General features: G+C 44.0%; 1 long non-coding RNA gene across 1 annotated transcript; it reads right to left on the reverse strand.

Annotated features, from left to right (window-relative positions):
• Positions 1-1,118: 1,118 nt before the first annotated feature.
• LOC138249136 (uncharacterized) lies at positions 1,119-27,507 on the reverse strand. Its single transcript, XR_011194741.1, has 3 exons — positions 27,379-27,507; positions 23,620-23,882; positions 1,119-1,351 (listed from the first exon to the last, which is right to left on the reverse strand). It is a non-coding gene; the product is annotated as an uncharacterized lncRNA (long non-coding RNA).

A 27,507-nucleotide genomic window follows, 5' to 3' on the forward strand; every position in this document is an offset into this window, starting at 1 on the left:
ATTTAGAGGTTCTTCAGAAAACAAAGTGCTCTCTTAACTGGAGAATGCACAGCAGTATGAATTTTGATCGTTTGGCTAATTTGAAAGAAAATGGAGAATCCCACAGATGAAGGTTCTGCAAAGTGTGGATATACATGTATTTCCTAAACTTAGATCTAGTGTTCCTTCATGGTCCACATATTCAGAATGTGTTCTGCGGAATGTGAAGTCACAAGGCTCTGTGATTGATGAAGAATGTTTATGAGACTAGCCATCTTGTGAATGAGAGGCAGAGTAACTCTTGCGGCGCAGGCGGGATGAAAGTAAATACTTGCAGATGGGGGGGAATCAGTAAAACAGCAGCAGCATTTGGCATCCCTTAGAATCTGTGCAATACCCTCAAATATATTCCACTGACAATCCAGTATGGATAGTACGGAAACAATAGTTGTTTTACTAAATAGTCTCTGCACAAGGCAAAATGTTTGACAAATGGTTTAACTTGAGAGATTTGGATAACAGAATAAGCATTGCTTGTTACTGGAATATATGTCCGTTTTAGGGACATTTTAAGGAGGTCTGAAGTAAATTTCTGTTCCCACAAGACAGAATATCAGTTTTGACAGTTAGAGGGTTACGTTGATTTTTGTTCATGCAAGTTTTAGTTTGCCTCAAGCAAGTGCTAGAAAACCCGTATTCCTCTCTGATGACTTCTCAAGTTTTAAAATAACTTGAGTGTCATGAGCATAGTTGTAAGAAGTGGGTCATAAGAATTTATTTAGCTCAGGTAAGGGTCTAAGGTAAGCTTTGACAAGACGAAATGCTACTGTGAAGCGTTGGGGTACACCCTCAGAGTTGTAGGTACACGGGTCTGTAACTTTCCCATAAGGAAGGGCACATTCCATTCTAAAGCCTTTGTGTGAAAGCCTGTTAGGTTTAACCTTCTGATCTTTGTTGTGTGGTGTACTGTACTGTATCAAAGGTTATGCAGAAGCTAAGTGAATGAGGAAGCTGTTTTTAACTGCTATCATGTTATGATTGCACCTGATTGAAACCGCTGTGCATTGATGGGAGAAATGTAAAATGTCCTAGCTATATTGAAGGACTGTTTCAATCTATTAAAGAAACAGAGGCGTAGATGATGTATTACTCGGTCAACTTTATTCAACTCAGCATCCAAACATAACCACCATATACATTATAATAAAGACTATATGCCGCATGAGTCTTAAAAAAATTGTAACATGTTCACCAAGAGTAATGGTCCGTTCCCTTTAAGACAGTCCACATAGTAAAAACACTTCTTCTTTAGTCGAGTGAACCATTAACTAGTACGTACATCTGTTGCAGTATTCCTGTTTCTGTTCAACTCCTACAAAAAAAGAGACATGTATTATTTTATAAAGCTCCCATTACCTTACAAATCAAGCCAACAGCTAAATCATGGAACACTTAAATATACATCAAAACTTATGTTTAAGTACTTATACCCAAAGTCCTCTTCCTCTCTCAAACTCCAGGGTGGGTGTACTGTAGATCTGTACTTACCTGGTTGGAATAATCTTCGGCTCTGTGTCCTTAATACAACGGAAACTTTCTTTTCCTGCATAACATGTCAGGACTAGAGGCTACAAATGATACAAGTTCAAAGGTTACCTGCCACCACATCACTTGTTTGAAATAAAAGTTATTTGGGGTAGAATCTGATGACCAATCCACCACATTGAGGATATTCTCCAGGCAGCTACCCATCGAGCCTCTAGCTGAGTGTGCTCCAAAGGTTGAGGTATCAAGCCTGCCTCCTCCATTACCTACCAACCCCACCTTGTAATTGTGGGTAAGGAAACAGGCTTAAGTGGTTTCCCTATTATTATCAGCAATTGTGATGTGCCAGGAGGCTGTACCCTCTCCGACATGGTTTCATAAGGTCTGATGCACCTTGACAGCAGAAGCTACCCATGCCCTCCTGATGAGGTTGGTAGCCTGTTGCAATAAGCCTGGGACCTCAAAAAGTTGTCTGTAATCCTCCAAGCAACCAACATGATGATTCCCGCCTGCACCATTTGGTATGAGTTGTCATGACCATCCAACAACAGATTCCAAGTCTGGGCGAGTAGGATTGAAGAATCCAAAGAAAGTTCAAGAAGAATTGGAAACCAAACTTGTGTGCTCCAAAGTAGTGTCAGCAATATGTGTAACCAAGACAGAGGACCTGCGCTGTCAGTCTGATCACCATAAAATACAGGCAAAAGCATGTTCTAGCTACAGGATCCTATCCTGGAGGAAGGCATCCGTCGCGTCCGCTTACAGATCTGAATTCCAACTGAAGAATCATGAAAGCTGGTAATCCAGGTGGGAGGCGATGAGCTCTATACAGCACAGGCTCCACTTGCTCATTAGGGCCTGGAACAGCTGTGGGCCCAGCTTCCAGGCCTGGAATCCTGCAGTTATATGAAGTTCTAGTCCTCGATCAGATTCAGTTACCCACGGACGTACTTTGTCATAGGTGATATCTTGTTCTGCAGGCAATATTGCCAAAACTCCTTGACCAGCTCCACCAGGGTCTTTGATCTTGTGCTTCCGAGCCAAGTTAAATATGGAATGGCTGACACATCCATCTTCAAAGGGTTGTACAGTCTGCCCTGTTGCCTGCTATGCTCCTGATTTCGATCAAAACTGCCAGCAGACCTAGGCAGGTGATATGGAAAGGGCCTTCTTGTTCTGACCACAGTCCACCTGTGGTAATAGCTCCATAATAAGCACCCACCCTGAGGGACTTGCATCCGAATCCATGACAAGATCTGGTGCTGAGCTGAAAATGGCCCTGCCATTCCAGGCCTCAATATGCTCCAGCCACCACTGAATCTCTGTTTCCATCTCTTGTCAGGTTCACCTCCTCCACATATGTTAGTCTCCTCCTGAGGTGGCTCGCCTTGAGCCTTTGTCGTGCCCAAAAATGAAGGTGCCCTGGGAATATCACCTATACGGACAACACAAGTAGCCCCGCTATCTTGGACAGTTGATGGAGGGAAACTTTCTTCTTGCCGGGTTCTCTTCAGCGCCCTTTGAATGAGGGCCATCTTTTTCTGTGGCAGCTTAAGAGTTAGATGGATTGCATCTATCACAAAACCCACCAAATTATCTGTTGAGAAGGTTCAAACTCAGACTTCTGATCTTATTTGATGAAGCCCAAGTCCAGGAGCAGTGATATTTGCATCTGCAGTTCTGTTTGCAATCAGGAAGGATGCTGATGCTTCAGTAATGGGTCATCTACATATAATATTAACCTGATATTTCTTGAACTGACCCACTCTATGCCAGACCTTGGCACCTTGATGAGACACAGAGGTGTGGAAGAGAGGCCAAACAGAACAGAAACAAACTCATAAACCTGGTGTATCCTCAAAAACTGAAGCAATCTATGTCATGGGTAGATTGGGATGGTGACCTATGAATCTTTCAGGTCTCTGAGGGGGTGCATACCTTGGCCAAAAACTCTGTGCATGGATTGCTGCAACGTGTCTAGAGAGTAAAAGCTTGTGATGAACTTGCTTAGTTCTTTAAAAGAGGGGTCCCCAAAGACACCACGTTCCATCTGAGCCACCCCGGCAAATGAGGCCCTCTCTTTGTGGTAGCACAAGTGGCAAACCAAGCTCTGTCTCAGAAGAGGTATTTAGCCCACTGGCATTCTGTAAGTCAAGATATAAGTGTGGGAGCTCTGTGACTGAGGCCACAACTGGGAGGCAGAGGGCATTCCAAGATGGCAGCAGGAGTCACTTCACAGCCATGTCTCTGATCCTGAGGCCCATGGCGACGGGGAGGAGGATTCAGGCCACAGCCGGGAGCGGGGGAAGATCGGAGACACCTGCAGTCTGCAGGAAAAAAGTAAGATAGGCTTATCAACCTGAACATGTGCTGTGTGAGCTGCGCACTGAGAGCCATATTTATACTTTTTGAAGCAAAACTGCGCCAACGCGGTTTCGCATCAAAAAGTTTAACGCCGGCTAACGCCATTTCTTTGCACCACCCGGGCGTCAAGTTTATACTTACCACTGGTTAGAGTCTTTTTTTTTTACTCAAACCAATGCGCCACATTGTAAAGAAAAAGGACATTAACGCTGCGAAAATGACTTCAATCCGGTTTACGATGCCGCAAACCGGATATGCGCCTTTTTTTGCCACAATAGTGTCAAAAAGCGGTGCAAACACAGCAAAATGTTCAAAGGAGCCCCAAAATCGATTCCAGAAGCCATGAGAGACCACAGGAAGATGATAACCGACCAGGACCCAGCTAGGAGGACCCACACAAGAGCCAGGAGAGGGAGAAGAAGAAAAGGAAGTGTTGGTTCAGTGCAGAGGAGCATGAAATACTGGTGAAAGAGGTGACGGAAAACCAGCATCAACTTTTTGTCACCTCTAAATTGCCAATTGGGAGGAGAGAGGCAATTTGGCAACAAATTGTCGATAAGATCAACAGTGTTGCAGAAGTACGGAGAACAGTCACTGAGTGCGGGAAACGCTGGCATGACTGCAAGCGCAGGACCAAGGAAAAGATGGCAAGGAACAGGAAGGCAGCACTGCACACTGGAGGTGGGAATCCAGCACCGCAGGAGGCCCTGGACCAAATGGAGGAGATGATGGCAGCCGTCATCCCTGAGGAGATCGTCACAGAGATTCAAGGACATGACAGCGCAGACTACCATGATACAACACAGATGCAGGGTAAGTGGCATGGGCAACAAAAATGCCTAATTGTTAACTGCAAGCAGGGGGGGACATACCTACTACACAATGCATGTCAGCCATGACAATCAGGTAGTGGAAAGGGCAAAGGGGCACGGCACGGGTGCATGGGCTGTGCAGGGGAAACCTTGGGCACAGAACAACACTACACCAACAACCTTTGCATGGGGGTACTCTGCCATGCCAAGGATGTTGGAAAGGCAAAGCCAGTTCAGGAGGGTAGGGTACAAAGTAAAACTGGCCTGCTGTTACACGACACCTGGTATTGTCGCTAAATGAACTAGGGCTCAATTTCAGTCTCAGGCCATATCCGCAAGTGGTATTTACCATTGACAACAGTTGCCACTACCACCTCTGCTGTGTGTGCAGGTCAAGTGGCTAATGGCAGTTACGTGCACATGGATCACACACACCCAATATAGAGGGGTCAGGATGACGACATTATCAATCCCTTGTAATTAATAAAAATGTGCAAGTCCTGTCAAATGCTCATGTCTATAGGCACTATAAACATCAGGTATTATTATTAACAGTATGAGGTACACAGCAGTAATGTCATACCCATGCTGCACATGTCAGGGTCTACCCTGTGCCTGTGTTACAAAAGCTGCAATGCCACCATGCAACATCTCAAGTGTCATAGTGCTAAGACAACAGCATTGAAGGGGAGGACATATGTTTCTAGCTAGTGAAACACACCCGCACAGTCATAAGAGGAAATGGAACACTGCTAGGACCATCAGTGCAATCCAATGTAGCACACATTCCCCAACATCAGCAGTGCACACTACCAATGCTGACACCTGTATCGTGCCATGCCAATGCTATAAATAGTATGTGCTAGGTCTCAGCAACATATCAGTGGATGTGAAATATCAGAGACTAGGTCAGTGCCAGATTGTTAAGTGTGGTGCAAGTGCCATCAGAACACCCACAGCCAGTGCAAGGCCACACCATGATAATGGAAGTAGATGGAGGGTTGAGTTGTACAATAGGGTGGCAACATACAATTTGGGAAGAACCTACACCTAGAGAATGTGACGCAGACATTTCCCCAAACTGCCCACACTACATGTGACATGCAGGTGGGGTATAGGCCTGGTAGAATGCTAATAATGATGACAGTAACAATGAACAGGAACCAAGATCACAATGTGCAACTAATAGGAAGTCAGAAAAGTCACATTACAAATGCCACAACACAGACACACTAATTGTACAATATCTCATTGCAGAGGACAAAGGCTCTCCTGGGGATATGCCTATCCTGGACTTCCCTGATGACATGGATGACGAGCTGACAAACATTAGCAGACCCTCAAACATGCCCTTGGAACTCTCCAGACCCCACCTTCAGTGGCAAGGAGGAGCACAGAAGTAGTAGCCATCACAGAGGACCCGCCCACCACCCCAGTAGTGCGACCTGCCAGCTCCAACCCAGCTGAGGACTCTGAGGACACTGGTACCACCTTTGAGAGGACTGTAGTTGGAGTATAGCGTGAGATGGCCAAGGCGGTGCGGGAGGGGATGCAAAATATGGCAGCCAGCCTTGAGGGGATGCATTCGTGCATGATGTCATCTGCAGACAGGCAGCAGCCATACAAGCACTAACGTCCATCCTGCAAGGACTACAACAAAGTGTAAAGGAATTCACCACTGCAGTATGGGAGTTGCCACAACACCTCGCACCCCAAACCTTTCACTGCGTGCACGAATGCAATCATGACCCCCTCAGGGCCGACCTGCCTGCCTACCACAGTGAAGTAGCTGCTATACTTACGAACCAGCAGCTCCTCCTTGCTGCAGTAATGCCCTTAATATACCCACAGTTGGCAGCTACCGGGATTTCTGACTCCACGTCTTCAAACACTGAAGTGTGTGTTGCCCCTTCAAACCCACCACCACGAAGGGCAGAGGAGACGACACACACATCATAAGACGAAGACGTGGAACAGATCACCTTCACCCGTAAGAGTACCCGGTAGCATAAGTCCATGCCAAATGGGCACAGATATCCTAGGTCCTGTGCTTGTTGACATGCCAGTCCTGCAACATCTGCTCACATGCACTGTTCTCCAGCACACTGTTTACCTTGACACTTTGCTCTGTGTTTGTCTCTCACTACCTCATTGGCAATTCATGTTCCTCTGAACTGTATGACACTTCACCCCAGCATGGCCAATGACATGTCCCATTGCACTTGTGTAGCATCACAATAGAATGCGTCACACTGATGGACTCAAAATCCTGAACTATGTAAATATTGCACTACAGCACTTTCAAATAAATAGCACTTACACAACCACTTGGTCTCTGTGTAATGTGACACATCAACTGTGTAGGAAATTAGTGATGTATGTCACATGTCAATGGCCATAGAATGTCAATTCAACCGCCTTGAAAGATTGTGGGCTGATAACTATGCACCGGGGTCTGGATTGTATCATCATCTGCGCTTCCTGAGGCTTATTTCTGAAGTAAATTGAGAATTAACAGTATAATGCTGTGTTGGACTGAAAAAGTCTGCTTCAAGGGATGCTTAAGCTGAAAATCAATGTGTTCAAAATTCCCTTCAAGACAATCTTTATGTATGTGTCATCTGACTATAAACTTTTATCACACACCATACAGCAGGAATGGATGTGTACGAGTGTACGGACATTTATGTAACCTGGCAGTACAATATATGAACTGATTGGTGTGAGTTACGCATACAATACTACATACGACTAAAACATCATTCAGCTTTTCAGAGTTCACATGAACATCAGGCTGCAGGCAGATGTACCACAGTGGCCAATATTCCAAATCAGGTCTCAAACGATGACAGATTTAAAACACACATCCAAGCTTCACAACAAATTGGGAACCATAGTTACCTTGAGTGGTGGGTGCAATGGATGGCAGAGGCATTGAGAAGTAGCTGTGGTGTAGCTGCCAATGTGACTGCACATTAGGGATTGTGAATAACAATGTCAATAATGGGATTCGGATGCAGGATGGTACACAAATGCAAATACTAAATTGACACTGTTCACCCATGCCAAGGCCCTGATACCCAAGCATATGACACATACTGTAAAGGAGTACCTAAATATTTATTCAACAGTAAAAAATGATAATAAACTAGGAGAAACACCTTAACTAAACTAACCTATCCTAACTACACATTACCCACAACTGGCCCTAACTACCCTAAGCTAAACTTACCTATCACATATAACAACACTCTAAACATCAACCCCCCCACCCCCCTTATATGACGGGACACATGTAGGACAACATATACTAACCTAAACACATTCTATCTTATCCTAAACAAATATATATTTTTTGGTATTTTTTATATATATATATATATATATATTTGTTTTATACACATAAACCCTATCATCCCCCACCCACCCACCCACAAAAATAACACATGTAAAAATATAACCCTCTCCACCCCCCAACCTCCTGTACTAACTAAACTAACAGCCTATTCTAACTTAACACTAAGCCCCCGAAACCCACAAAATATAAGAACCAGGAAAGAGGAGGGAGGAGAGGGAATCATGGGTGAGGGTCACAAAGTCACAAGTTTGCCCTCCACAGTATCTTCTTTATTCCACGTAGTCTCCTGCTATTGTGGGACACCTCCTGCTGCAGCCTGTCCATCCTGCGCAACATCCGTTGCATGTCATATCTCATTTGGTGAAATTCTTCATTGTCTATCACTGCAGCAGGGGTTGTCTGTGTGCCACTAGTGGATGGTAGTGCTGGTGCTGGTGCCGTGCTTGGAGGGAGAGGTGCAGGAGCTGCTGTCTGTGTGCCTGGAGCTGATGAGGTAGAGGGACCTACAACAGTGGCTGTCATCCTTTGTGCGACTGTGGTCGTATTGGTTGTTCTGGTGGTGGTAACTGTTGTGGGCAAGGATGGCCCCCCTTGGGCAAATTCCCTCCAGACCCCTGTGGCTCTCTCATGCTGATAACGCCATGCCATATTGCGGAACCCAGACTCCACATCCAGTAAGTGGCGGTAACGCATCGCCTGCCTCTGGAATTCCCTGATCTGATGGGCATTCATATTGGCAGCTGTAAAAATAGAGAAAGCCAAACATTAGTGACATTATTGTGGGATGTAAGCTTAAACAGTCCAAATCACAGTACAGATCATGGAATGTCCCTGAGGAATGACATGCCAATGCAGCCTACACATCTCCTAACAGCCCAGCAATGCTCAAAAAGCTGTGTACCTACTTAAATGATCTGTGCATCACTGTTCTGCCATTGGTCACATAACAAATGCTGCAAGTACTCCACATGTGGCAGGCCAACTAATGAATATCTTCTGGATGACAATCAAGGCCCACAAGATCTGTGTTTTGTAAATGGAATTGCCTGGATGGGATGCAGTTGCTAATCATGAGGGGGTATCCTAGGTTGGAACAAATGGATGTTGGAATTACCTGTCTGTCTTCTACACTAGGATCCTCACACCTAGGTGCACATATTTCATAACTCTAACCCTGTGCCTCAGGGTGTGATGGACATGCAACTCATATCTTCAAACATCAAGGACAGCCAGGAAGCTTTGGACAGCTGTCCATGGGTTTAGTCAGTCCACCACAGGTAAGGAGGGCTGCCAAATAGGATTGACTCAAACATTGGCCAATCACATCCACATTTATGCTCCTAATTGCGGACAATTGTCAACATCATTTGATCTCACTGACACCTTTCCAAAAACAAGCACATAGATGCAAGCAGCCATCTGGGCTTGACCTGCATGCACACCTATGACATTCTACTCAGGTGCCATATAAACATAGCACAACATGTGGAGCCAGATGCTGCTAGGAAGTCAAACATACAGTCCTACATGTTCATTAGTTAACAGGGAGGCTCAAGTCTGTGGGTAATACTTCGATATCACTGGTCTGTGTGAATCAGGGTTTGACTTGCTGACTAAATCATGAACATGGCCACCTCATAATTTATCATTGGCATAAATATAGCAAAACATATCACCCTGTTCACCTACAGCGCAGCACTAGAATCCCAAAATATGACTCTCCACCACAGATTGTCCAACTGAAACATGGAACAAAATATAAAACGCCAGGCAAGTCACATATCAGATCATGTGCCAGCACATCATACCTTGCAATGAGTCCAACAAACAGGAGTCAATCACACAACAGCTGCAAACACAACACAGAAGTAACATATCAACACTTACTGGATATGTCTGGGTCCGCAAATCGAGCCACTTCTCCAATTGTGTAGGGGGCTGGTCCACCTGTAACACATGGACGGGTGAAATGTGCTCAATGTCTGCTCACTGTACAAAACTTGGAACAAAAAATTCTCTGTGTGACATTTTAGATGATGGAGCAGCACCTCAGGCATGTAGACATCTCAACAGACATGCCACTGCAAACATGTATTGACCCTGTCACTCCAGTGATTGATAGACACACATATGCACACATGCATGGGCCCTAACAATCATGTGGTGACAAACATGATTACTCAATTTTGTGTAGAATTCTTCCTAGAGGGTAATCCATTTCTTCGTTTGTTGATATGAGAGACATGCAAAGCCACATTCCTGGTGCACCACAATACCAGTCACTCAGGTATTGTGGCTTGTGCATCAAGGGACAATCAGTTACTGTGTGATGCTCATGTGGGTTGGGTTTAGTACAGGAATTATTGTGCTTTCTATGGTCCATTATATGTGGGCCTGTGTTGTCTGAAGTTACATAAGCCACATTGCCAGTGTACCCACAGCCGTATATGCCCCCTATGACACCATGATGGCAGGGATCCTGTGTGTTACTTGATGGCAATGGTACGCTAAACATGGATTGGCCATTTATCTAAATCATAACAACAAAGAAATATATGCTGACAGTGTCTAATTTGATCATGTGTGACAGAATGCATGAGCACAGGTGTAGTCATTGCACCTGAAGTGTATTACTCAGGGCCCTGTGCACCTATATCAGGTAGCCACATTCATCATCTTACATATGCCAAGTTGGATGATCTGTGGTTATACAACGAACTGCCACTGTCCCCTAAGTGAAACATGGTTTAGCAAATGTCCTACTCTGGCAATCTTAATGAAGTAGGTCTCAATTTGTATGTACCATGGGAATGGCAGCAGTCACAGGAATGCTGGTCTGCTGATCTCAGCATACACCCATGTCTGTGATAGCCTTCATACTGAGAAGGTAACTATTGTACATATGCTGCACTGGATCAGAAGGGGTGTACCAAACGTAAACTAGCAAACTATTTTGTCACATTAAATTATGATGGAAGCAATCAGGACTTCCTTGCACAACATCATGCAAATAAATAATTTGTGACCATTCATTCACAAAGTTCAGGGATCCCATGATGACCCATTAACTTATGAAAATTGCTTGGATATAAAGTGACACAGATGGCAAATGCATCAGTGATGTACCAGTAATTGTGCCCAAGGCAAATTAAAACACACAGGAACAATGAACATAGGGGCATATTTTTTTTTTATGTGTAGCATTTGCTTCCTGTTTTTACGCTACAGCTATGGAAAGTAGCACCATACTTTTAGATATTATCCAGTGTGCATTACTTTGGCATCCATGATTAATTTAAATGCTGCACAAACCAAGTCAAAATATAAGCCTAAGATATTACCAGAGGTTAGGAAGATCTTTGTACGTATGGCCGTGAATACAGTTCAGACATGTATTCCAAATAATTGGGGACTACATTCATTCCTTGCATCAGCATGTGAAATACATCTCATTCCTGTTACACTCACAGACCATGAATAAAACATTTGTTTGTGCCACATTACCATCATCTATTGACGTCAAAGCAGCACTAATTTACAAGATCAAGTTGTTTTGTAAGTTTGTGCAGCTTTTGCATCAACAAATGACGGTAATGCGTAGCAAATATTGTATAAATCAGGGCCACTGTATGTTCAACTTGCATTCCACATGTCCACAAATCTTGCATGCAACATGTCACCAAATCTGCCACTGTCACTACAGAGCATTTTACTGTACACATTAGTCTGATTAGTACTCACCAACAGGGCCACCAATAACCACACCCAGGTGGTCCAGCAGGTCTTGCTCTCTGGCCACAAGGTCAGCCCAGCGATGTTTGAGTTGGTGGTTGTTGCGCTGTCTGTTGAATACGATCTTCAGGTGGAACAGCACCTTGGACCACCTGAGTCTCCTCGCCTCGGTGTGATACCCCTGTATCACCCTGCCACCAGCCTCTAACATCAGGGGGAGGAAGTGGCACACCAGCCAAATGAAAGCCCCCAGCTCCTCCTCACCCATTCTCCCCAGACGTGGCCTGCCCAACATCATAGAAAATAATAGGGATAGGAAAGGGAAAAGAGGGAAATACAGGGAACAGAGGTAGGAAAATGAAACTTAAAGAACCCACATACAGCCCAACAATACCCCGAATAACAATACCCACTACACACTCCTAACAGTACAAAGACAAAATTAGACCCAAAAAATGACACAAAAACACACTTACACTGAATTACTGAGACAATTACAAAAAAAAACAGATGACAATTGGAATGGCACACAGGAGACAAAAGCACAATTTGGCAGACACAACTCTCAACACAGCCACACAGTCTAGAAGAATCACAGACTGCAAAGTGAAAGTACACCCACTGTACTATTTCTGTTAACAGGATATCCTATTACATCCCTTCCTGTGTCAAATGCAGTGCGTTTTTATTCTGATGCGTGAAATTTTATGACGCTTACTAGCTTTGCGTCAAAATTTATTGACGCATATGCTTGAAAATTAGCCAGCATTAAAAGATCAATATATTTTTCATGGATAACCAATTTCATGGGGTGCAGTGTTGAAATTAACGCTAGGGACCAATCGACGTATAATGGCTGTGAGCGTTATTTTAAAAACACCTATGCAGCATTTTTTGACACATATGCGTATTTTTTTACACTTTTGCATCAAAATATCTGTCTTTAACTGTGTTTGTATCATTTTTCTCCTATTTTACGTACACTGAAGCTATAACTATACAAAGATAGGCTGTTAGGGCCTGCTGTGTGTGTTCCAGTGTTTGGGCACATGTGGCAGACCACACTACCACAGACCATAATACTCATGCTGTTGTGCCGGATTAGCACTCCTAACTGACGCAACAGCAACCCAACCATTTGGAATTAAAATGTGTATTCCCTAGTTTGAGCAGGTGGTGTGCCAATAGAGGATAGCAAGGCTACACAACTTTAAAAATGTACACATGGCATGTGTGTTTATGTCTGTGAATTGGCTATTTCAATTGTTGCTGTGCCTCTGTGTGAACGTCACAAGACTTGTTTTGCATAATGTGCTTGTATGCATGTGTTGTAATTGTGGATAACCATCAGATGCCATTCATTGAGGTACATTAGTCAGGATATGTGTTTGTCATACCTGTAGCGTCTTATGCTTAGTGAACTTCCTTGACTTTGGGGTCAAAACATCTCCCATGACAAAATATACACAGGATAAATAGAGTATGGATGATAATGGCAACATTACAAAGGTAAGCCATCACATGTACTGGAATGTTGGATACCACTTCATGGTCACTTGTGTGTATACTACCCATGAGTCAGGCATTTGAACATGGTAGGTAAGTACAGTGTTTGTGACACAGAGTCCCAACTCCAATCCAAAAAAGTTATGGTACACCACAGTTTGAGTCATGTAAATGACCTATGTTTCTCCTGTGGCAGTGGAGGACCAGCAGACCATGCTGTATGTGTTTACATATTTACAGTGGTTCAGTGCACCAAAGTGTCCAGTTCAAGTGTGTGGCCATGTGTTCCATGTCACAGTATTGGCCTCCATGTTGTCACAGTTACTTGCAGGTCTAGTCATGAGCCTGTGTAGCCAACCCTTAAATTAAGAGTATCCTTCAAAGCAGATTTGACCTAAAGCCAAAGATCAACTAACGACACACATGGGGATAATCCAGTTATAGCACTGCAGACCTTTAATAAGGCAGACGACAGGGCAACCTTGGTGTGCTTAAAAACATTTTGCATCAGTAATAGGAAATAGGCAGGTTTCATCACAACGTTTGTACACAGGGTGGCCTCTAAAATTCCCACTGCAACAGGGAACATAAGTGCCTCTGTGCTGATTAATGTCACAACTAGTCATCAAAAGATGGCGGCAGAAGTGAATCTGTGTGTGGACCGTCAGGGCACAAACATGTTTTGTCCTTACATACACCTTGGCAACCCTTGTTTGTTGTGCTGGAGGCACCGTACCGAATCCATGCATACAGCCATGGCACACTCTCACTGTTTGGCACTAATCAATACATGCAAAAACTGACAAGGGATGGGGGCTAGATTAGGCTATATGAATATAGGTCCCAGAACAGACTACTATAAGGAAACTAATTAAACTATACGATATATTTGAGGATTCATCCTAGACCAACCAGACACAATACCCCATGAGGAAAGAGAGGGCATGGAAAGCATCTATGAGACAAATGTACCCACAGGGAACCTCTATAGTTACCGCAAAGACAGGAACCGGCCAGGCTAACAGAATGCAGGCTCTGTCACAAACAAACTTGAACAAGGCAATTACACAGTGAGCAGACTCTGACTGGGAAAAGCTAGAACAGCACTGTGGGAACCAAAAACTGTATTTGTGCTGTGGTCTGCAACGTTACACAATCCACCAAGGGCTCTGTTACACAAGTGATTTGTATGCCAATGCACCACAAGGAGATTCAGCAAATGGCACCTTCTAAGCAGTTCCAGGCAGCAGCAGGGCAGGTTCAAATGGCTGGTCTGCATGGAAGTGCTCACAGGTGTGTGCAGCTTCAGCCTCTCTCAAGTCCTGGAGTTGTGAATCACATTCAAAGGGCAAACTGGACCTTTCACACTGGAAGCAATGGACAGCTGATTACAGGTCTTACCGACTACCAGGCAGCGCAGTATTTGACCTGAAGTCCATGCAGACTGATGAATGTTGACTATGGCGTGCCATACTGAAGAAGGAAGCACACAGGAGTCAGAATGGGAGTCTGGGTGTGTGTAGATGAAGGTTATCAGGGTACAGATAGTCCATTTACAGGCCCCCCTAGAGAAGGGTGGGGAGAGACTTAATACATGGTAGTATCAGGACTTATTACCTGGGATGGACTGCGCAGGGCATGTCTTGTGAGCAATGCTTGTCATACCTGGGGCACTTGTGCTATCCATTTTCAGGTTTGATGTACTTCTTGTCACACATGCTCCTTGCAAAGATAGCTAATGTCACACTTACTGCTGTCAAGGGTCTGGTCATACATTCCTGTTACGAATGTAATAGCACATCCACTGCCTCATGTATGAAACACTTTTGTCCATTATGATTGATGGTGTCTTAGTTGTGTTTCATGTGCTGCAATGAACCATGTTGGCAACATGGATGTGTGTCATAGCCGTGGTCCTCTGATATTGGCCTTCACATGTGAAATAGACAGGACATATTTAATTTACACTGTGTGTGATGTTGGGTGTGCATTCATACCCATCAAATGTGATGTGTCTTTTTCAGTATCCTAATCTGTATTTCTGCAATGCTCCATGAGGCTAAACTCTGATTATGATTCCTAGGGATCATGTGATGCATAAATATTTACCCAGAGCATGATTGAGTGATGAAGGTAGGTGTTTAATGACATATGCTAACAAAGTGGTGATGGTGACAATAGTTAGAAGAAGTTTTGTACAATGTGTTGACTCCGGCGCAATCCTGCTGCAGTGTTTGGATGGTCCCTCTTATGTTCACGAACAGCATCCTCCTCTTCCTCCTCTTCAGGCATTTGTGAGTCTGGTTCATAGAGGGGAATGTTCCTCCATACACACATGTTGTACAGGGTGGCACAGGTCAAAATGATCTTGCAGACCATTTCAGGTGCCTCCTGTGATGTCGAGGCACCGGAATCTGGACTTCAGGATGCCAAAAGTCCTATCTACTATGGTGCGTGTCCTCCGATGTGCCTCATTATAGCCACGCTCTGATGCTGTGCTTGGGTTGACAAATTAGGTCATGATCCATGGCTGGATCCCATAAACCTGATCAGCTGAAAGGGAAAATAAGTGTAAATATTTGGATATTGGTTGCATCTTGATTATCACTTTGCATGGCAGTTGTTATCTTGTGTCGTCTGTGACTCATCTGTGTTTGTGTTATTGTGTGGGATCCTAGGGTTCTAGGATGTTCTATCAGCATTGGGTTGTTTAATTATCAAAACTGATGTTTGGCTGATTGACCGGATATCAGCAGTATATTTCTAAACTTGCAGCTCATTGTGTATCTCCCATGCACTATGTCATATGAAAGATGTGTCCATGTGCCTTCACTGGAGGTGACATGATACTTCCACACACAGAATGGATTCCACTGTGGTGGTAACACGGTTGCACTATATGGCCTGAACATCCCATCCAATTCAACACATGTAATAACATGTGAAAATCAAGGGTGAGGCCCTTTGATTTGGCTAGGTACAACACATCTCCATAAGTTGGCAGCACTGAAGTGTTCACAATTGACAATGCACAAATATCCCATGTGTGACAAGTTATATGCAAACCTATATTTTGTGCCCTCACCGAGTTGGCTCATGTGCAAACGTGCACCTACACTACTGAACCTGCTCCAGGTAAGCTGGCTAACTTGGTTGTGGGGGTGAAGGTTTAAGTGTCAGAAGGTCGATGTGCCTGTACATCTGTTGTGTATATGTATAATTGTCTCAATCCGTATGTGTAGCAGTGTGCACTTTGCAATATTGTCACATCATTATGTGTTCTTAGCACAGTCCACTTGCTTATTGGTAGCGGGCAATGTCACCCCAGGAGTGATGTGAGATGTTGGTACTGCATCAATGATTCCATGTCACCTTCATTAGAGACAGCATCATCATGCTATGTGTCTCATGGTGTTTGACCTGCAACGAAACACATTACACACCCTTTACACAGTACGTATTGGTTGGAAGGGTGTGTGATTGAGTGTTATTGATGTGATATTGGAAGATTAATCTTCCAAGTTGTACTGCCAGGTAAGGCCATGTCATTGTCACTGTGTGGTTTTAAATTGGCCCCTTGTGGCTCTGGAGTGGCATCTGTTGTTATTTGCATGTATCATTTGTCCATAGGTGTGTATCCCATTGGGTCAGGATACCAAACATGACTAGCAGTGTCACAACCTCAGTGTCTTCCTGGTCACGTGTCAATGTAGTGGTGTATGTGTTGTGTGTCCTACAGGGTTGCTGTGCAGTGTGTATATAACTAGGTTTCTGTACTTACCAACAAGCAGGCCATTGCCATATCGTCCATCCTGGAAGTGTTGATTGATGGTGCAGTGGAGGAAGATGAATGAATCATGTACATTCCCAGGATACTTTGCCACGATGTTGGTGATCAATCCCCGGTGATCCACAATGGCTTGCACATTGATGGAGTGTGTGTGCTTCCTGTTGCGGTATAGATGCTCGGTTTCAGCAGGTGGCACAATCCGTACACATGTGCAGTCAATGGCACCAAGCACATGTGGGAAGCCATTGATTTGATAGAAGTCCTGTTTGGTCTCCTGCTGCTTCTGCTGTGTGTTGGGGAAGCTGATGTGGCAGGGTGTAAGGGAGATGATGGCATCCAGCACCTTGGGTAGAAAGGCAGAGAATGAGGGCTGTGAGATCCCGGCAACCAGGGAACCAGTGGTTTGAAAAGAGCCACTTGCCAACATGTGGAGGACAGCTAGCAGCTTGGTCTCTGGTGGAATGATGTGGGGTGTCTTGCAAGCTGGGTACCAACTGTGGCTCAATGTGGCACAGCAGCTGCTGTATGGCTTGCCAGTTTAGTCTGTACCTCTGGATGATGTCATGTTCCCTGAGGACCTGAAGGGTTGTCCTGGTCCGGAATATTCTCTCCTGCCTTCGGCGTTGCCTTTGGGTTCCCTGTTGGTGTGGTGGAAGCTGCTGGTGTTGCTCCTGTGCTCTGCATCTTCGTGCATGCTGGATGAATAGCACCTCCATGTCTTCCTTTTGGAGCTCTGATGTTGCTTCTGTGGGTTTTCCTTAAGTACCGGTGTGTTTGCCCCATTTTAACGCCTGCCATGACCCAGACGTTAATTTTTTACACAAATCAGGATGTGCGCCATTTTCCGACTCCGCCTAACATCCGTGCATCTTTTTTGCATGGTTAGATAAATATGGCGCACAGGTGTTTAAGTCATTTTTTGGATGGGAACGCCTACCTTGCATGTCATTAATGCAAGGCGGTTTCACGCATCCAGAAAATGACGCACACTGAGATATTTTGACGTTAGCGGGGTCTAGGGTCAAATTATAAATATGGTGTTAGTTTTGTGATGAATTTGCGTTAAAAAAAATGACGCAAATCTGGTGCAAGTAGAGTATAAATATGCCCCGGAGTGTCTCTGCCCTGAGGGCAAAGGTGCGGCCAGGGAAGCGACAGGCAGGTGTTTGGTGGATGGATGAGAGCGCTTGCTAGCTAGTCTTTAAGATACGCTACATACTGCACATATGACACATTTTGAAGCCTGGACCTCTCTATCCTGTGAACTTTAGGCTTCTAAGGTGTGTTGCAGGCATTCTGTATGTTCCACTTGCAGGGGCCTGCAAAGTGAAAGGTGAAGCACATAGTGACTTTAGAACTGTTGAGCCCGGGGGGCTTGTTGAAAGACTCAAGGGATGGTTGGGCCCTTCCAAGAAGTTAATTAAAGGATCTTCTCCAGAGTTGGTGAGCCTGAGAATGGCTAAAATATATGTTGTGAAGTGGCTGATGGCTCCCTTCTGAAGCCTTTTTGATTTTCAAAACTAAAAGACTGCATTTAGGGTTCGGGCAACCTGGTGGGCTCAATAGGGGTCCCTCTAGGTATAGGTGGGCTTAGATGGCTACAGAATCATTCCACGCAGTTCTGGATGCGGTTGTGGCTCCTGAGTATCACTTCTCCACCTTTTACCCTTGTACCCCCCAATTTCAGGCATTTCGTCTTCCAGCCCTGCTAGGACCCAGAAAAGATAGAACAAATGAGTTGATTTTCACGAGACACTTCAATAAGAGGAATGTTCCCAAGCCATCTATACTTCGGGGTCATGACATCTCCAATTGCTCCAATAGGACAAAAGGCCACAAAAATATGGACAGGAGCAGTGACTAGGGTGATAGCTTGGACATTTCACCACAATTTACTTCCCCTTAGGCAAGATCTCTGTTAACCAACCATTCCACAGTGACAGAACTCACAAAATTGCAGTGGCCTGGGGCCCATGAATGATCTCCAACCACTAATGGCACTGTTAATTCTGAAACAGTGAAGGCTCATACAGAGCCAGCAGAAACAAGGCGAAAGGACCACATAAGGGCTGCGGAAGCATTCCTTCGGGCTTTAGCTGTGCCTGAAGAAGAGTTAACACGCGACAGCATTAGAGGTGCCATCATGATCAGTGAGGGTATGCCAAGAAATGTACCAGCTTAACCTGTTTTTGCTACTTCCAGTGCAAAAGAACAGCAAGCTCAGAAAATGAAGCTTAAAGAAAGGCTGGAGACAGGATTTTAACAGGATGTGGAACTTAACCTCCTATAATCAACAAAAAAGGCAGATGGCATGGATATGTTGACATCAAACTGAATAGAGCGCACTCAGCCCTGTATACTAATAAGCTCCCAAGATCCACCACAGAAGTTGTGCAGAGAGACAGCAGCTTGCTTAAAAGTCCGGCAATTTAGTCAGGAAATACTGGGCCCAGTCGCCTCTTCATTTGGATCGTCTGCATCAGCTACGTGGAGAAATTTGAAAGATGAATATTTCACAGGAAGAGACCCACAGAGAAACCTGTGAACAACTCAACCAGCTCAATGTGAATATACAGCTTCTGAAATCTCGAGTGTCCCAAGCGGAACAAAGAATATCAGATCTGGAACATTTGAAACAGAACTAGAACCCTGCAACTCTTAAAATCCAGTCTGACCACATTGAACTACAGTTGAAGCTTAATTACTTCACAAATCAATCCTGTCGATCCAATCTATGCTTTATAGGTATTGAAGAGGGCCGGGAGAATGGGACTACAGTGACAACACTAATAATAGAGCTTATAAATAAATATGTCTGTACAGACATGTCTTCAAGAGAGTAGGATCTTAAAGTTATCAGAGCACATTGAGTATCATCACACCAACATCTAAATTTTCAGCATCTTTGAATTATCTTGGTAAACTTTGAGGACTATTGTGTGAAAGAACACATATTATCAAACGCTATAAGAAACAGAGTTTACCAGACCTCTGACAACTATTCATTCAGAGTATTTTCAGATATGTCACTTGCTGCTGCATGGCGCCACATTGAATTAAAGGACATGATTGACACTTTTAAGACGTTTGGAGCACCAGCGGGCATAGTTCATCATTAAAAATTGAAAGTTTTGTATAAAGGCCATCCACACATTTTCCAGTCAGTGGATCAAGCTAAGATCTTTTTAGATTAAATACATTAGGCTTGATGGACAGGCTGAGTATATATGTCTTCCAAACGTACGAATAAGCCTGTGCTTGAATCTATAGGAGAAGGCTGAACAGCAGCCAGTTAGTAGCACTTTGGAGCACCGTCTAGCTGCTTCCCCGGGGAGTTGGCCTCAAGGCGTCATATCAAAGCGCCATAATCAAGGGGGAGGAGCAGGTCCGTGTGATTGGGGGAGGAGCGTTTGCATGGAGGGGGGAAGAGGGTGAGCTCCCCAAAGGGCTCCAGGCAGGGAGGGCACCAGGGACATGGAGAGAGGGAGGGTGGTGAGGAGGAGCTCTGGGTGGAAGAAAGGGAGGACGCTGAATTAAGAAAAAAAGATTATCAGGAGATTGTATACAACATAATTAAGATAGCTTTAATTTTAGAGCAAAATAGATCCAGAGGGCATTCTATTGTTGGCACTGAAAAAGCTTAAATTGTGGCATTAAAGGAGACTGTGAGGGTATCAATGGGAGAAGAGTATTATAACCACTTCTAGATTTGAAAGCAAAATGTTTAGGACCATCTCATGCAGCATGAATGGCATTCATAATTTGCAGTGAAACACATACCAATGCCAAAATTTATAGCAAGGGCCTTTTATGCATCCGCAAATGTTGCTGGGGGCGGGGTAGCTATTTTATTTATTAGAAAGTTTTGCAGGAGATGTGCTATGGGTGGTGCAAGATCCGAAGGCAAGGTGAGTATTGGTGAGTGCTAGAACCAACAAGACAGCAATGCATCTGGTCAGCTACTATGGACCCATCAAAGATAAGGCAATGTCACTACAAAAAAATGATGAGCTTCTAGCCCCCTTTACAAGATTAGTTCTAATGGGAGGTGACTTCAACCTCATTCAAAAGGTTGAGTATGACTGTTTTTGCTGTAATAAATTCCAGAACAAACCAAAATCAGTAAGAGTTTTGGCCCAGATAGTGAGTGATCTCACTTTGGTGCACCCTTGGAGAGCTGACTATCCCAAGAGAAGTGAGTTTACATGCTTCTTTAAATGCTTTAATTTGGCATCTTGTATCGACTATTTTTTTATATCGCAGAGTTGGAGAAGAGCTGAGTCAGGTATATTCTTGAGCCCCTTCTCTGGTAATTCTGCCCGTACATAGATTTAAAACTGAGTGATTAGTCTAAAAAAGATCTATGATGGTCCTTAGTTAGATCCTTGTTGACCCAAGAGGAGTGGATAGCTAATATGCAGTCAGTCTTAACTTGACTTCTTAATAAGAAATCAGGCACAGATTCAAATAGCTCAGTTTTTGGGGACATGTAAAGCCTTCATACTGCAGAAATGCATTGCTTATACTGCACATTTAAATAGAACCAGATGCAGTATTACAGCAAGAATTTGAGCAGGCTAGATAGGGGGACAATAATTTACATACACCTCAATCTAAATCCAGACTGGCAGAGGCAAACCAGAAGCTTATAAATGATTTTGTCTCACATAAATCTATTAGCCAATGGGCTTGTTTTCAGAAGGTTTATGAAGAAAGTGAGCATACTGGGTGCTTTCTAGCATGGTCAATCAAGAAGAGCTGCAATCATGGGGCTATGAAAGCAATCTTCGACCCAAAGCAAAATGATACAACAACTGATTTAGACCAAATTGCTAGAGTGTTTTTAGACCGTTATGCCAAACTATATTCTCATAGCAATAACCCTTTGTCCAGCTCGGTTAAGGCCTTTTTCTCATCGATTAAACTTCCCTCACTGGCAGGGAATTGCATGAAAGTATAGAAGTTCTCATAACACAGGCAGAAGTTCTGGATGCCACTAAAAGTCTTTCTAATACTAAAGCATGCGGAAATGATGGTATAACTTCAGCAATTTTAAAGATATTTTCTGCACAAATAGTGGATTTTTTTACATGTGTGTTCAATAAATTCTTCAATGGTGTGAAATACCATAAGACTTCACTGGGACAGCTATTGTTAGTTTCCCCAAGAAAGACAAGCCTCACGTGCTACCGCCCTATAAGTCTGTTTGAACGCAGCCTTCAAACTATTTTCTTAAATCATGGCATTGAGATTAGATCCAGCAGCAGTGTCACTGGTTTATGGGCATCAGAATGTATTTTTGCCAGAAAGATTTATATCCATTAACATGAACTTGCTTATTCAGGCAATAGATTACTTTTCAGTAAACAATATTAAAACTGCCATTATAATGCTCAGCGCCGAAAAGGCTTTTGACCGTGTCCAATGGGAGGCACTATTTAAGACTCTTCTACATTTTAGCTTTCAAGCTAAATTAATTAAGTTGTTGCTCAATGTATATATCAAAGCAGAGGCCAAGATTATGATTAACTCTAAGTTAATAGGATCAATAACAATTCAGGGGCATACGACAAGGCTGTCCTTTGTCAGTGGTTCGCTTTTCTTTGATAGTGGAGCCACTAACCACAGACATCAGACAGGACCCTACAATCCTGCCACAATTACAAGGAGTCCAAAAACTTAAAATGATTTGCTGATGATATTTTCCTCTATTTAGCGGGAACAGCCTCGGATGTTCAGAACGCTTTAACCAAATCTGAAGCATTTTCAGATATTGGGGGCTGTAAGAGTAATCAGGCCAAATCAGAAGTATTGCTGTATTACTATTCATCTGAGATACTATCTTGTGAGATGTGACATCAGTACTCAAGTACTTGTCCCATAAGATATCTAGACAACTTTGTTACTTGCGACTTTTTGGACCCCTTCAAATTGAATTATGTTACCACCCCAAAAAAGTCCAACTGGAAAAACCTCCCACTTTATATTATAAGATGGGTCGCAGTAGGTTAAATGTCCATTCTCCCCCTTTTTAATTTTGTTTTTCAAATATTATGATAGCTATAAAACAAATGATTTGTCTAGAAGCAGAGCTGATGATAGAAGAGTTCTTATGGCAAGGGAAAAACCTTGCACTAAACTTGCTACCCCCCAAGTCATGGACCTGTGGGTCCGTGACTAATGTAGGTTTCCCACAGTCACGGCATGGCTTGAAACATAGTTCCCTAGCACACTTTGAATATTGGAAGTTGTATGAAAACGGACAAATTTGGGTGTAGAGATTGGGATCTGCATCAGATGGCGCAGAAACAAGGAACTGACTTTAGAGCTCAGGGGTGTCACTTATATGCGGTTCTGCTCAGTCACTTCCACTGTGGCATGGAGCCAACACAGAACCTCATGGCATGACCTAGCAGTTTACGGTAGCACTTCTATGAAAATATCTTGGGTACAACAATTTCCAATCAATTCTAAAATTAAATAAAATTCTGAATATAACACCAGAAAGCATTGATGAAGTGAGGGATACCCACCTGAAGTCCTCACTAGAGGCCAAAGTTTGAAGGTTGACGACGAGCTGGTTCAGGCCAGGGTGGACTGATGTCTCTAGGAGGTGCAGATGGTCGAGGCTGATGATGTAGTCCTTGCAGTGCTTCCTCTGAACTCTCACCGGAGCCATCATTCTCATCAGCTGCATGAGGATGGAGTGTACTGCCCTGAATAGTGGAATGCTGAGGGGGCAAGGTGCTGTGTGGCAGATCCTGACTGGATCCCTGACCTTGTCTGCGAAGTTGCTCTAAGTAGAGAAAAAATATTTGTGTTTACGTAAGGTTGATTGTAAGTTAGTTACACAACAGAAGGTAACAGCAGAGGATGCTAAAACAAAGGGGTGCCAGATTGTCTCTGAAGCATATGAGGCCCATTTCACAAAGGGATGGTGTTAGAAATTTGATTTCTGGTTGGCAGAGGTACTCACCCTGTCCAAGCAGGAACCACAATCCCAGTCAGGGTCAGTCACAAACACATCCTAAATTAGCCTGTGCTCACTGCCTGGTAGCTTGGCACATAGCAGGCAGGCTTAACTTAAGAAGCAATTTGTTAAGTATTTGTGCAACACTTCAAACAGTAAAACAGTGAAAACACCACACAAAAAGATACCACACCTGGTTAGAAAAATAGAGCTTACTTTATTAAATAAAACAAGGCCAAAACAGCAAAAATCCATTAAGTAGAACTTGAGTTATGATTTTTTACAGAATAAACAGTAAAAGAGTGCTTAGATACCATACGCGCTTATCTGGTCACGCTGGAGATTAGCTCTAAGTGCGGATGTAAAGATACTACTCGTAAATGCCCTTTGTGAATTTCCCAAAAATCATGAACTTGGATATTTGGTCTAAACGTAGACCAAACGTTTAAGTTTACCTTTGTGAATCGGGCCCACTGATTGTGAAAAAGCCTTTGGTCATCCTTGCCTCCTTATACCTGCATGTAAAGATGTTCTCTGACACCCTCTCTTCCACACCGACCTCTGATTAAGAAAATGCCCTCTTCCGCCCTTTCTTCCACACAGACCTCTGATTAAGATGTCTTCCTCCACCCTTCCTTCCTCACTGGCCTCTTTTTTCTGAAATATCATCCGCCACGTTCCCTTCCACAGACATACAGAGACATACACACAAAACAACTGATTGTAAATATGGCCTCTGCCATTTGTTCCTCTGGGTGTCAAACATATTGTTCCTATGTCATCTTCTGCCTTCTCTCTACAAACACCATTAATTGCAAGAAGCCTCCTGCTATTCTGCTGTCCACGTAGAACTCTGATTTAAAAAATGTCCTTTGCCAACCTCACCAGACATATTTATCTAAGAGATGGTAAAGATCTAGGCACATGTACACACACTCATCTGTCTGACTGCAAGATGTCAATGGAAATCCTACACCCCACACACTTACCATTGATTGCAAATGTGTCCTCTGGAGCCCCCAACAAATCACATTGTTTGTAAAGATTATCTCTGCCATCCATGCATTTCAAGTGCATTGACGTTTACAATTCTTTTAGACATGCTCCCCTTTCCATGCACCACACTTTTTAAAGATGCACTCCACTGAAATTTCCTTGCACCACTGTTTGTAAAAGGTTAGTTGTGCGATTTTCCAATGCCACATTACAAAGATTTCATCTGCCACCGTATTCTTCACACAGACTATTGCTTGCAAGGGTGCGAACACGCAGCAACTCTTATAAAGATGCTCTTTACTATCCCATTTTCTCTTTCAACGGTCACCACTTGATCTTTATGCTCCTCCCCCCACCTGCCCAAATCTATCTACGTGCGTACTTCTCTCCTTCAGAAACTGACTTCTTCTATCCTTCGATTCCTAAATCCTATCCTTCTTCACATCACTTCACCCTGCCATCTCACTCATGGACTCACCTATTTGCTCATCTCTAACATCTCTTCATTGATTCATTGCTTCCACCTACCAAAGAGAGGCCCTGGTTTATACTTGTTGGTGCAAGACTGGTCTAACACAGTTTTGCACCAAAAGGTTTAGCACCGGCTTGCACCATTTCCGAGCACCAGCCGGGCACCATAATTATGGAATGGTGCAAGCCAGTGCAAAGGGTAGGCTAGCCTAAAAAAAATGATGTTAGCCAGGTGGGGCTGGCGGTATGGCGCTAGGCAGGTTAGAGTTTAAAAAAATGAAGCTAACCAGCCTAGCGTCATTTTCTGTTGCAAAACCATCCATACCACATGACTCCTGTCTTAGAAAAGACAGGATTCATGCCCACCACTCCAATGGCCAGCACAGGGGACCAGGGTCACTTGGGCGTGGCCATTGCACCCAGTGCCATGTAGGGGTGGCCCATTTTAGGGCCCCCAATGGCACTTAAAAAAAAATACTTACCTGTACTTACCTATACTTACCTAGGATGGGGTCCACCATCCTCCGCTGTCCCTCCGGAGTGGGTGGGGGTGTCCCTGGGACCTGGAGAGGGCACCTGTGGGCTTATTCCATGGTGTTTCCCCTAACGCCTGCCCTGACCCAGGCATTAAATAAAGGTGCAAAGCAAGCTTTGCACCTTTATTTGACCTCTCCTCCCCCCGTGCGTGATTTTAGCATGGGGGGGATAAATATGGCGCTAAGGCCATAGAGGCATTTTTTGCACAGGAGTGCCTACTTTACATCTCATTGACGCAAGTAGGGGACGTTATTTATAGGCCCCTAGCACCACATGAGCGTCACTTTTTGTGGCGCTAACATCACCTTGTAAATATGGACCCTTCCCACGCAGCACTGTGAGTGGAAGGGACGTACAATGGATGTTGCTGTGTGTGTGCCACAACAACACCCATTGCATTTTGACGCTGCCTCAGATTTATGAAATTTTGTAAAACTGAGGCAGCGCCAAAATCTAAGGCCCCCCCAGGGGTGGCGTTAACAGGGCTCAACATGGAGGAATACTTTTATTCCTCCTCGTTTTTTAATTTTTCTATGCGTGCTGCAGAATGCAGCACGCATAGAAAGAGCAAAATGCCAGAAATTATTATTTATGTCGGGAAGGTGTCCCTTTCTCCACATAAACAATCATTTGAACATGAAGCTTTGTCACTTCTGTGTGTGCTGCATTGTGCAGCACACAAAGAAGTGCCAAAGCACCATTAGTGATTGTTTATGTGCAGGAAGGGACACCTTCCCTCACATAAACAATCACACCCCTCAATGCAGACATCCTTGCATGATGGTGCAAGGATGCCAGAGTTGGCGCCGGCAGCTAAATTTAGCGACAGATCAGGGGTAATTGCAGAGCTGCGCCGTATTCAGTTAAATAGGGTGTATCCCTGCATTTCTAAAGTGAAGCATCTCAGTGCTGCCAATTTTGGCGCAGCACCGCGCTGTGCCACTTTTCAGTAAATCTGGTCCGTGGTTTCCACAACCAAAAAATGACTTTAACTCCAGAATTTGGTGCTAGAGCGGTCTAGCGCCAGAGCATAACTATGGAGTCGGTTTTGCACCGAATTTGCATAAACAAAATGATGCAAATACGGTGCAAAACAAGTATAAATATGCCCTAGAGTCCTGCGTAGTCATCATTTCATCTATCTTTCTAAACCTCCATCCACCTATCTATCCACCCACCCACTGACCCGTCATCCATCTAATTAACTAAACACCAAAATCTTCTTCCTGCCTCGCTTTTTTTCTCTCCACCAGCATGTCCAATGCAGAAATGATATGCCAGAGATGGCATCGTGACATGCACGGCCCATAACGCTTACCGTCACGTCGAAGGCCCGGGAGGGCCAAACTCACAGCTAGAAATGTGGAGAAGAGCAGGAGCTTCATGGCCAATAGGTGCATATCAGGCGCTGCTGCTCTCGAGGAATTCGGATGCTGAACACTTATTG

This window comes from Pleurodeles waltl, chromosome 8, assembly GCF_031143425.1.
Source record: "Pleurodeles waltl isolate 20211129_DDA chromosome 8, aPleWal1.hap1.20221129, whole genome shotgun sequence".
Lineage (NCBI taxonomy): Eukaryota > Metazoa > Chordata > Amphibia > Caudata > Salamandridae > Pleurodeles > Pleurodeles waltl.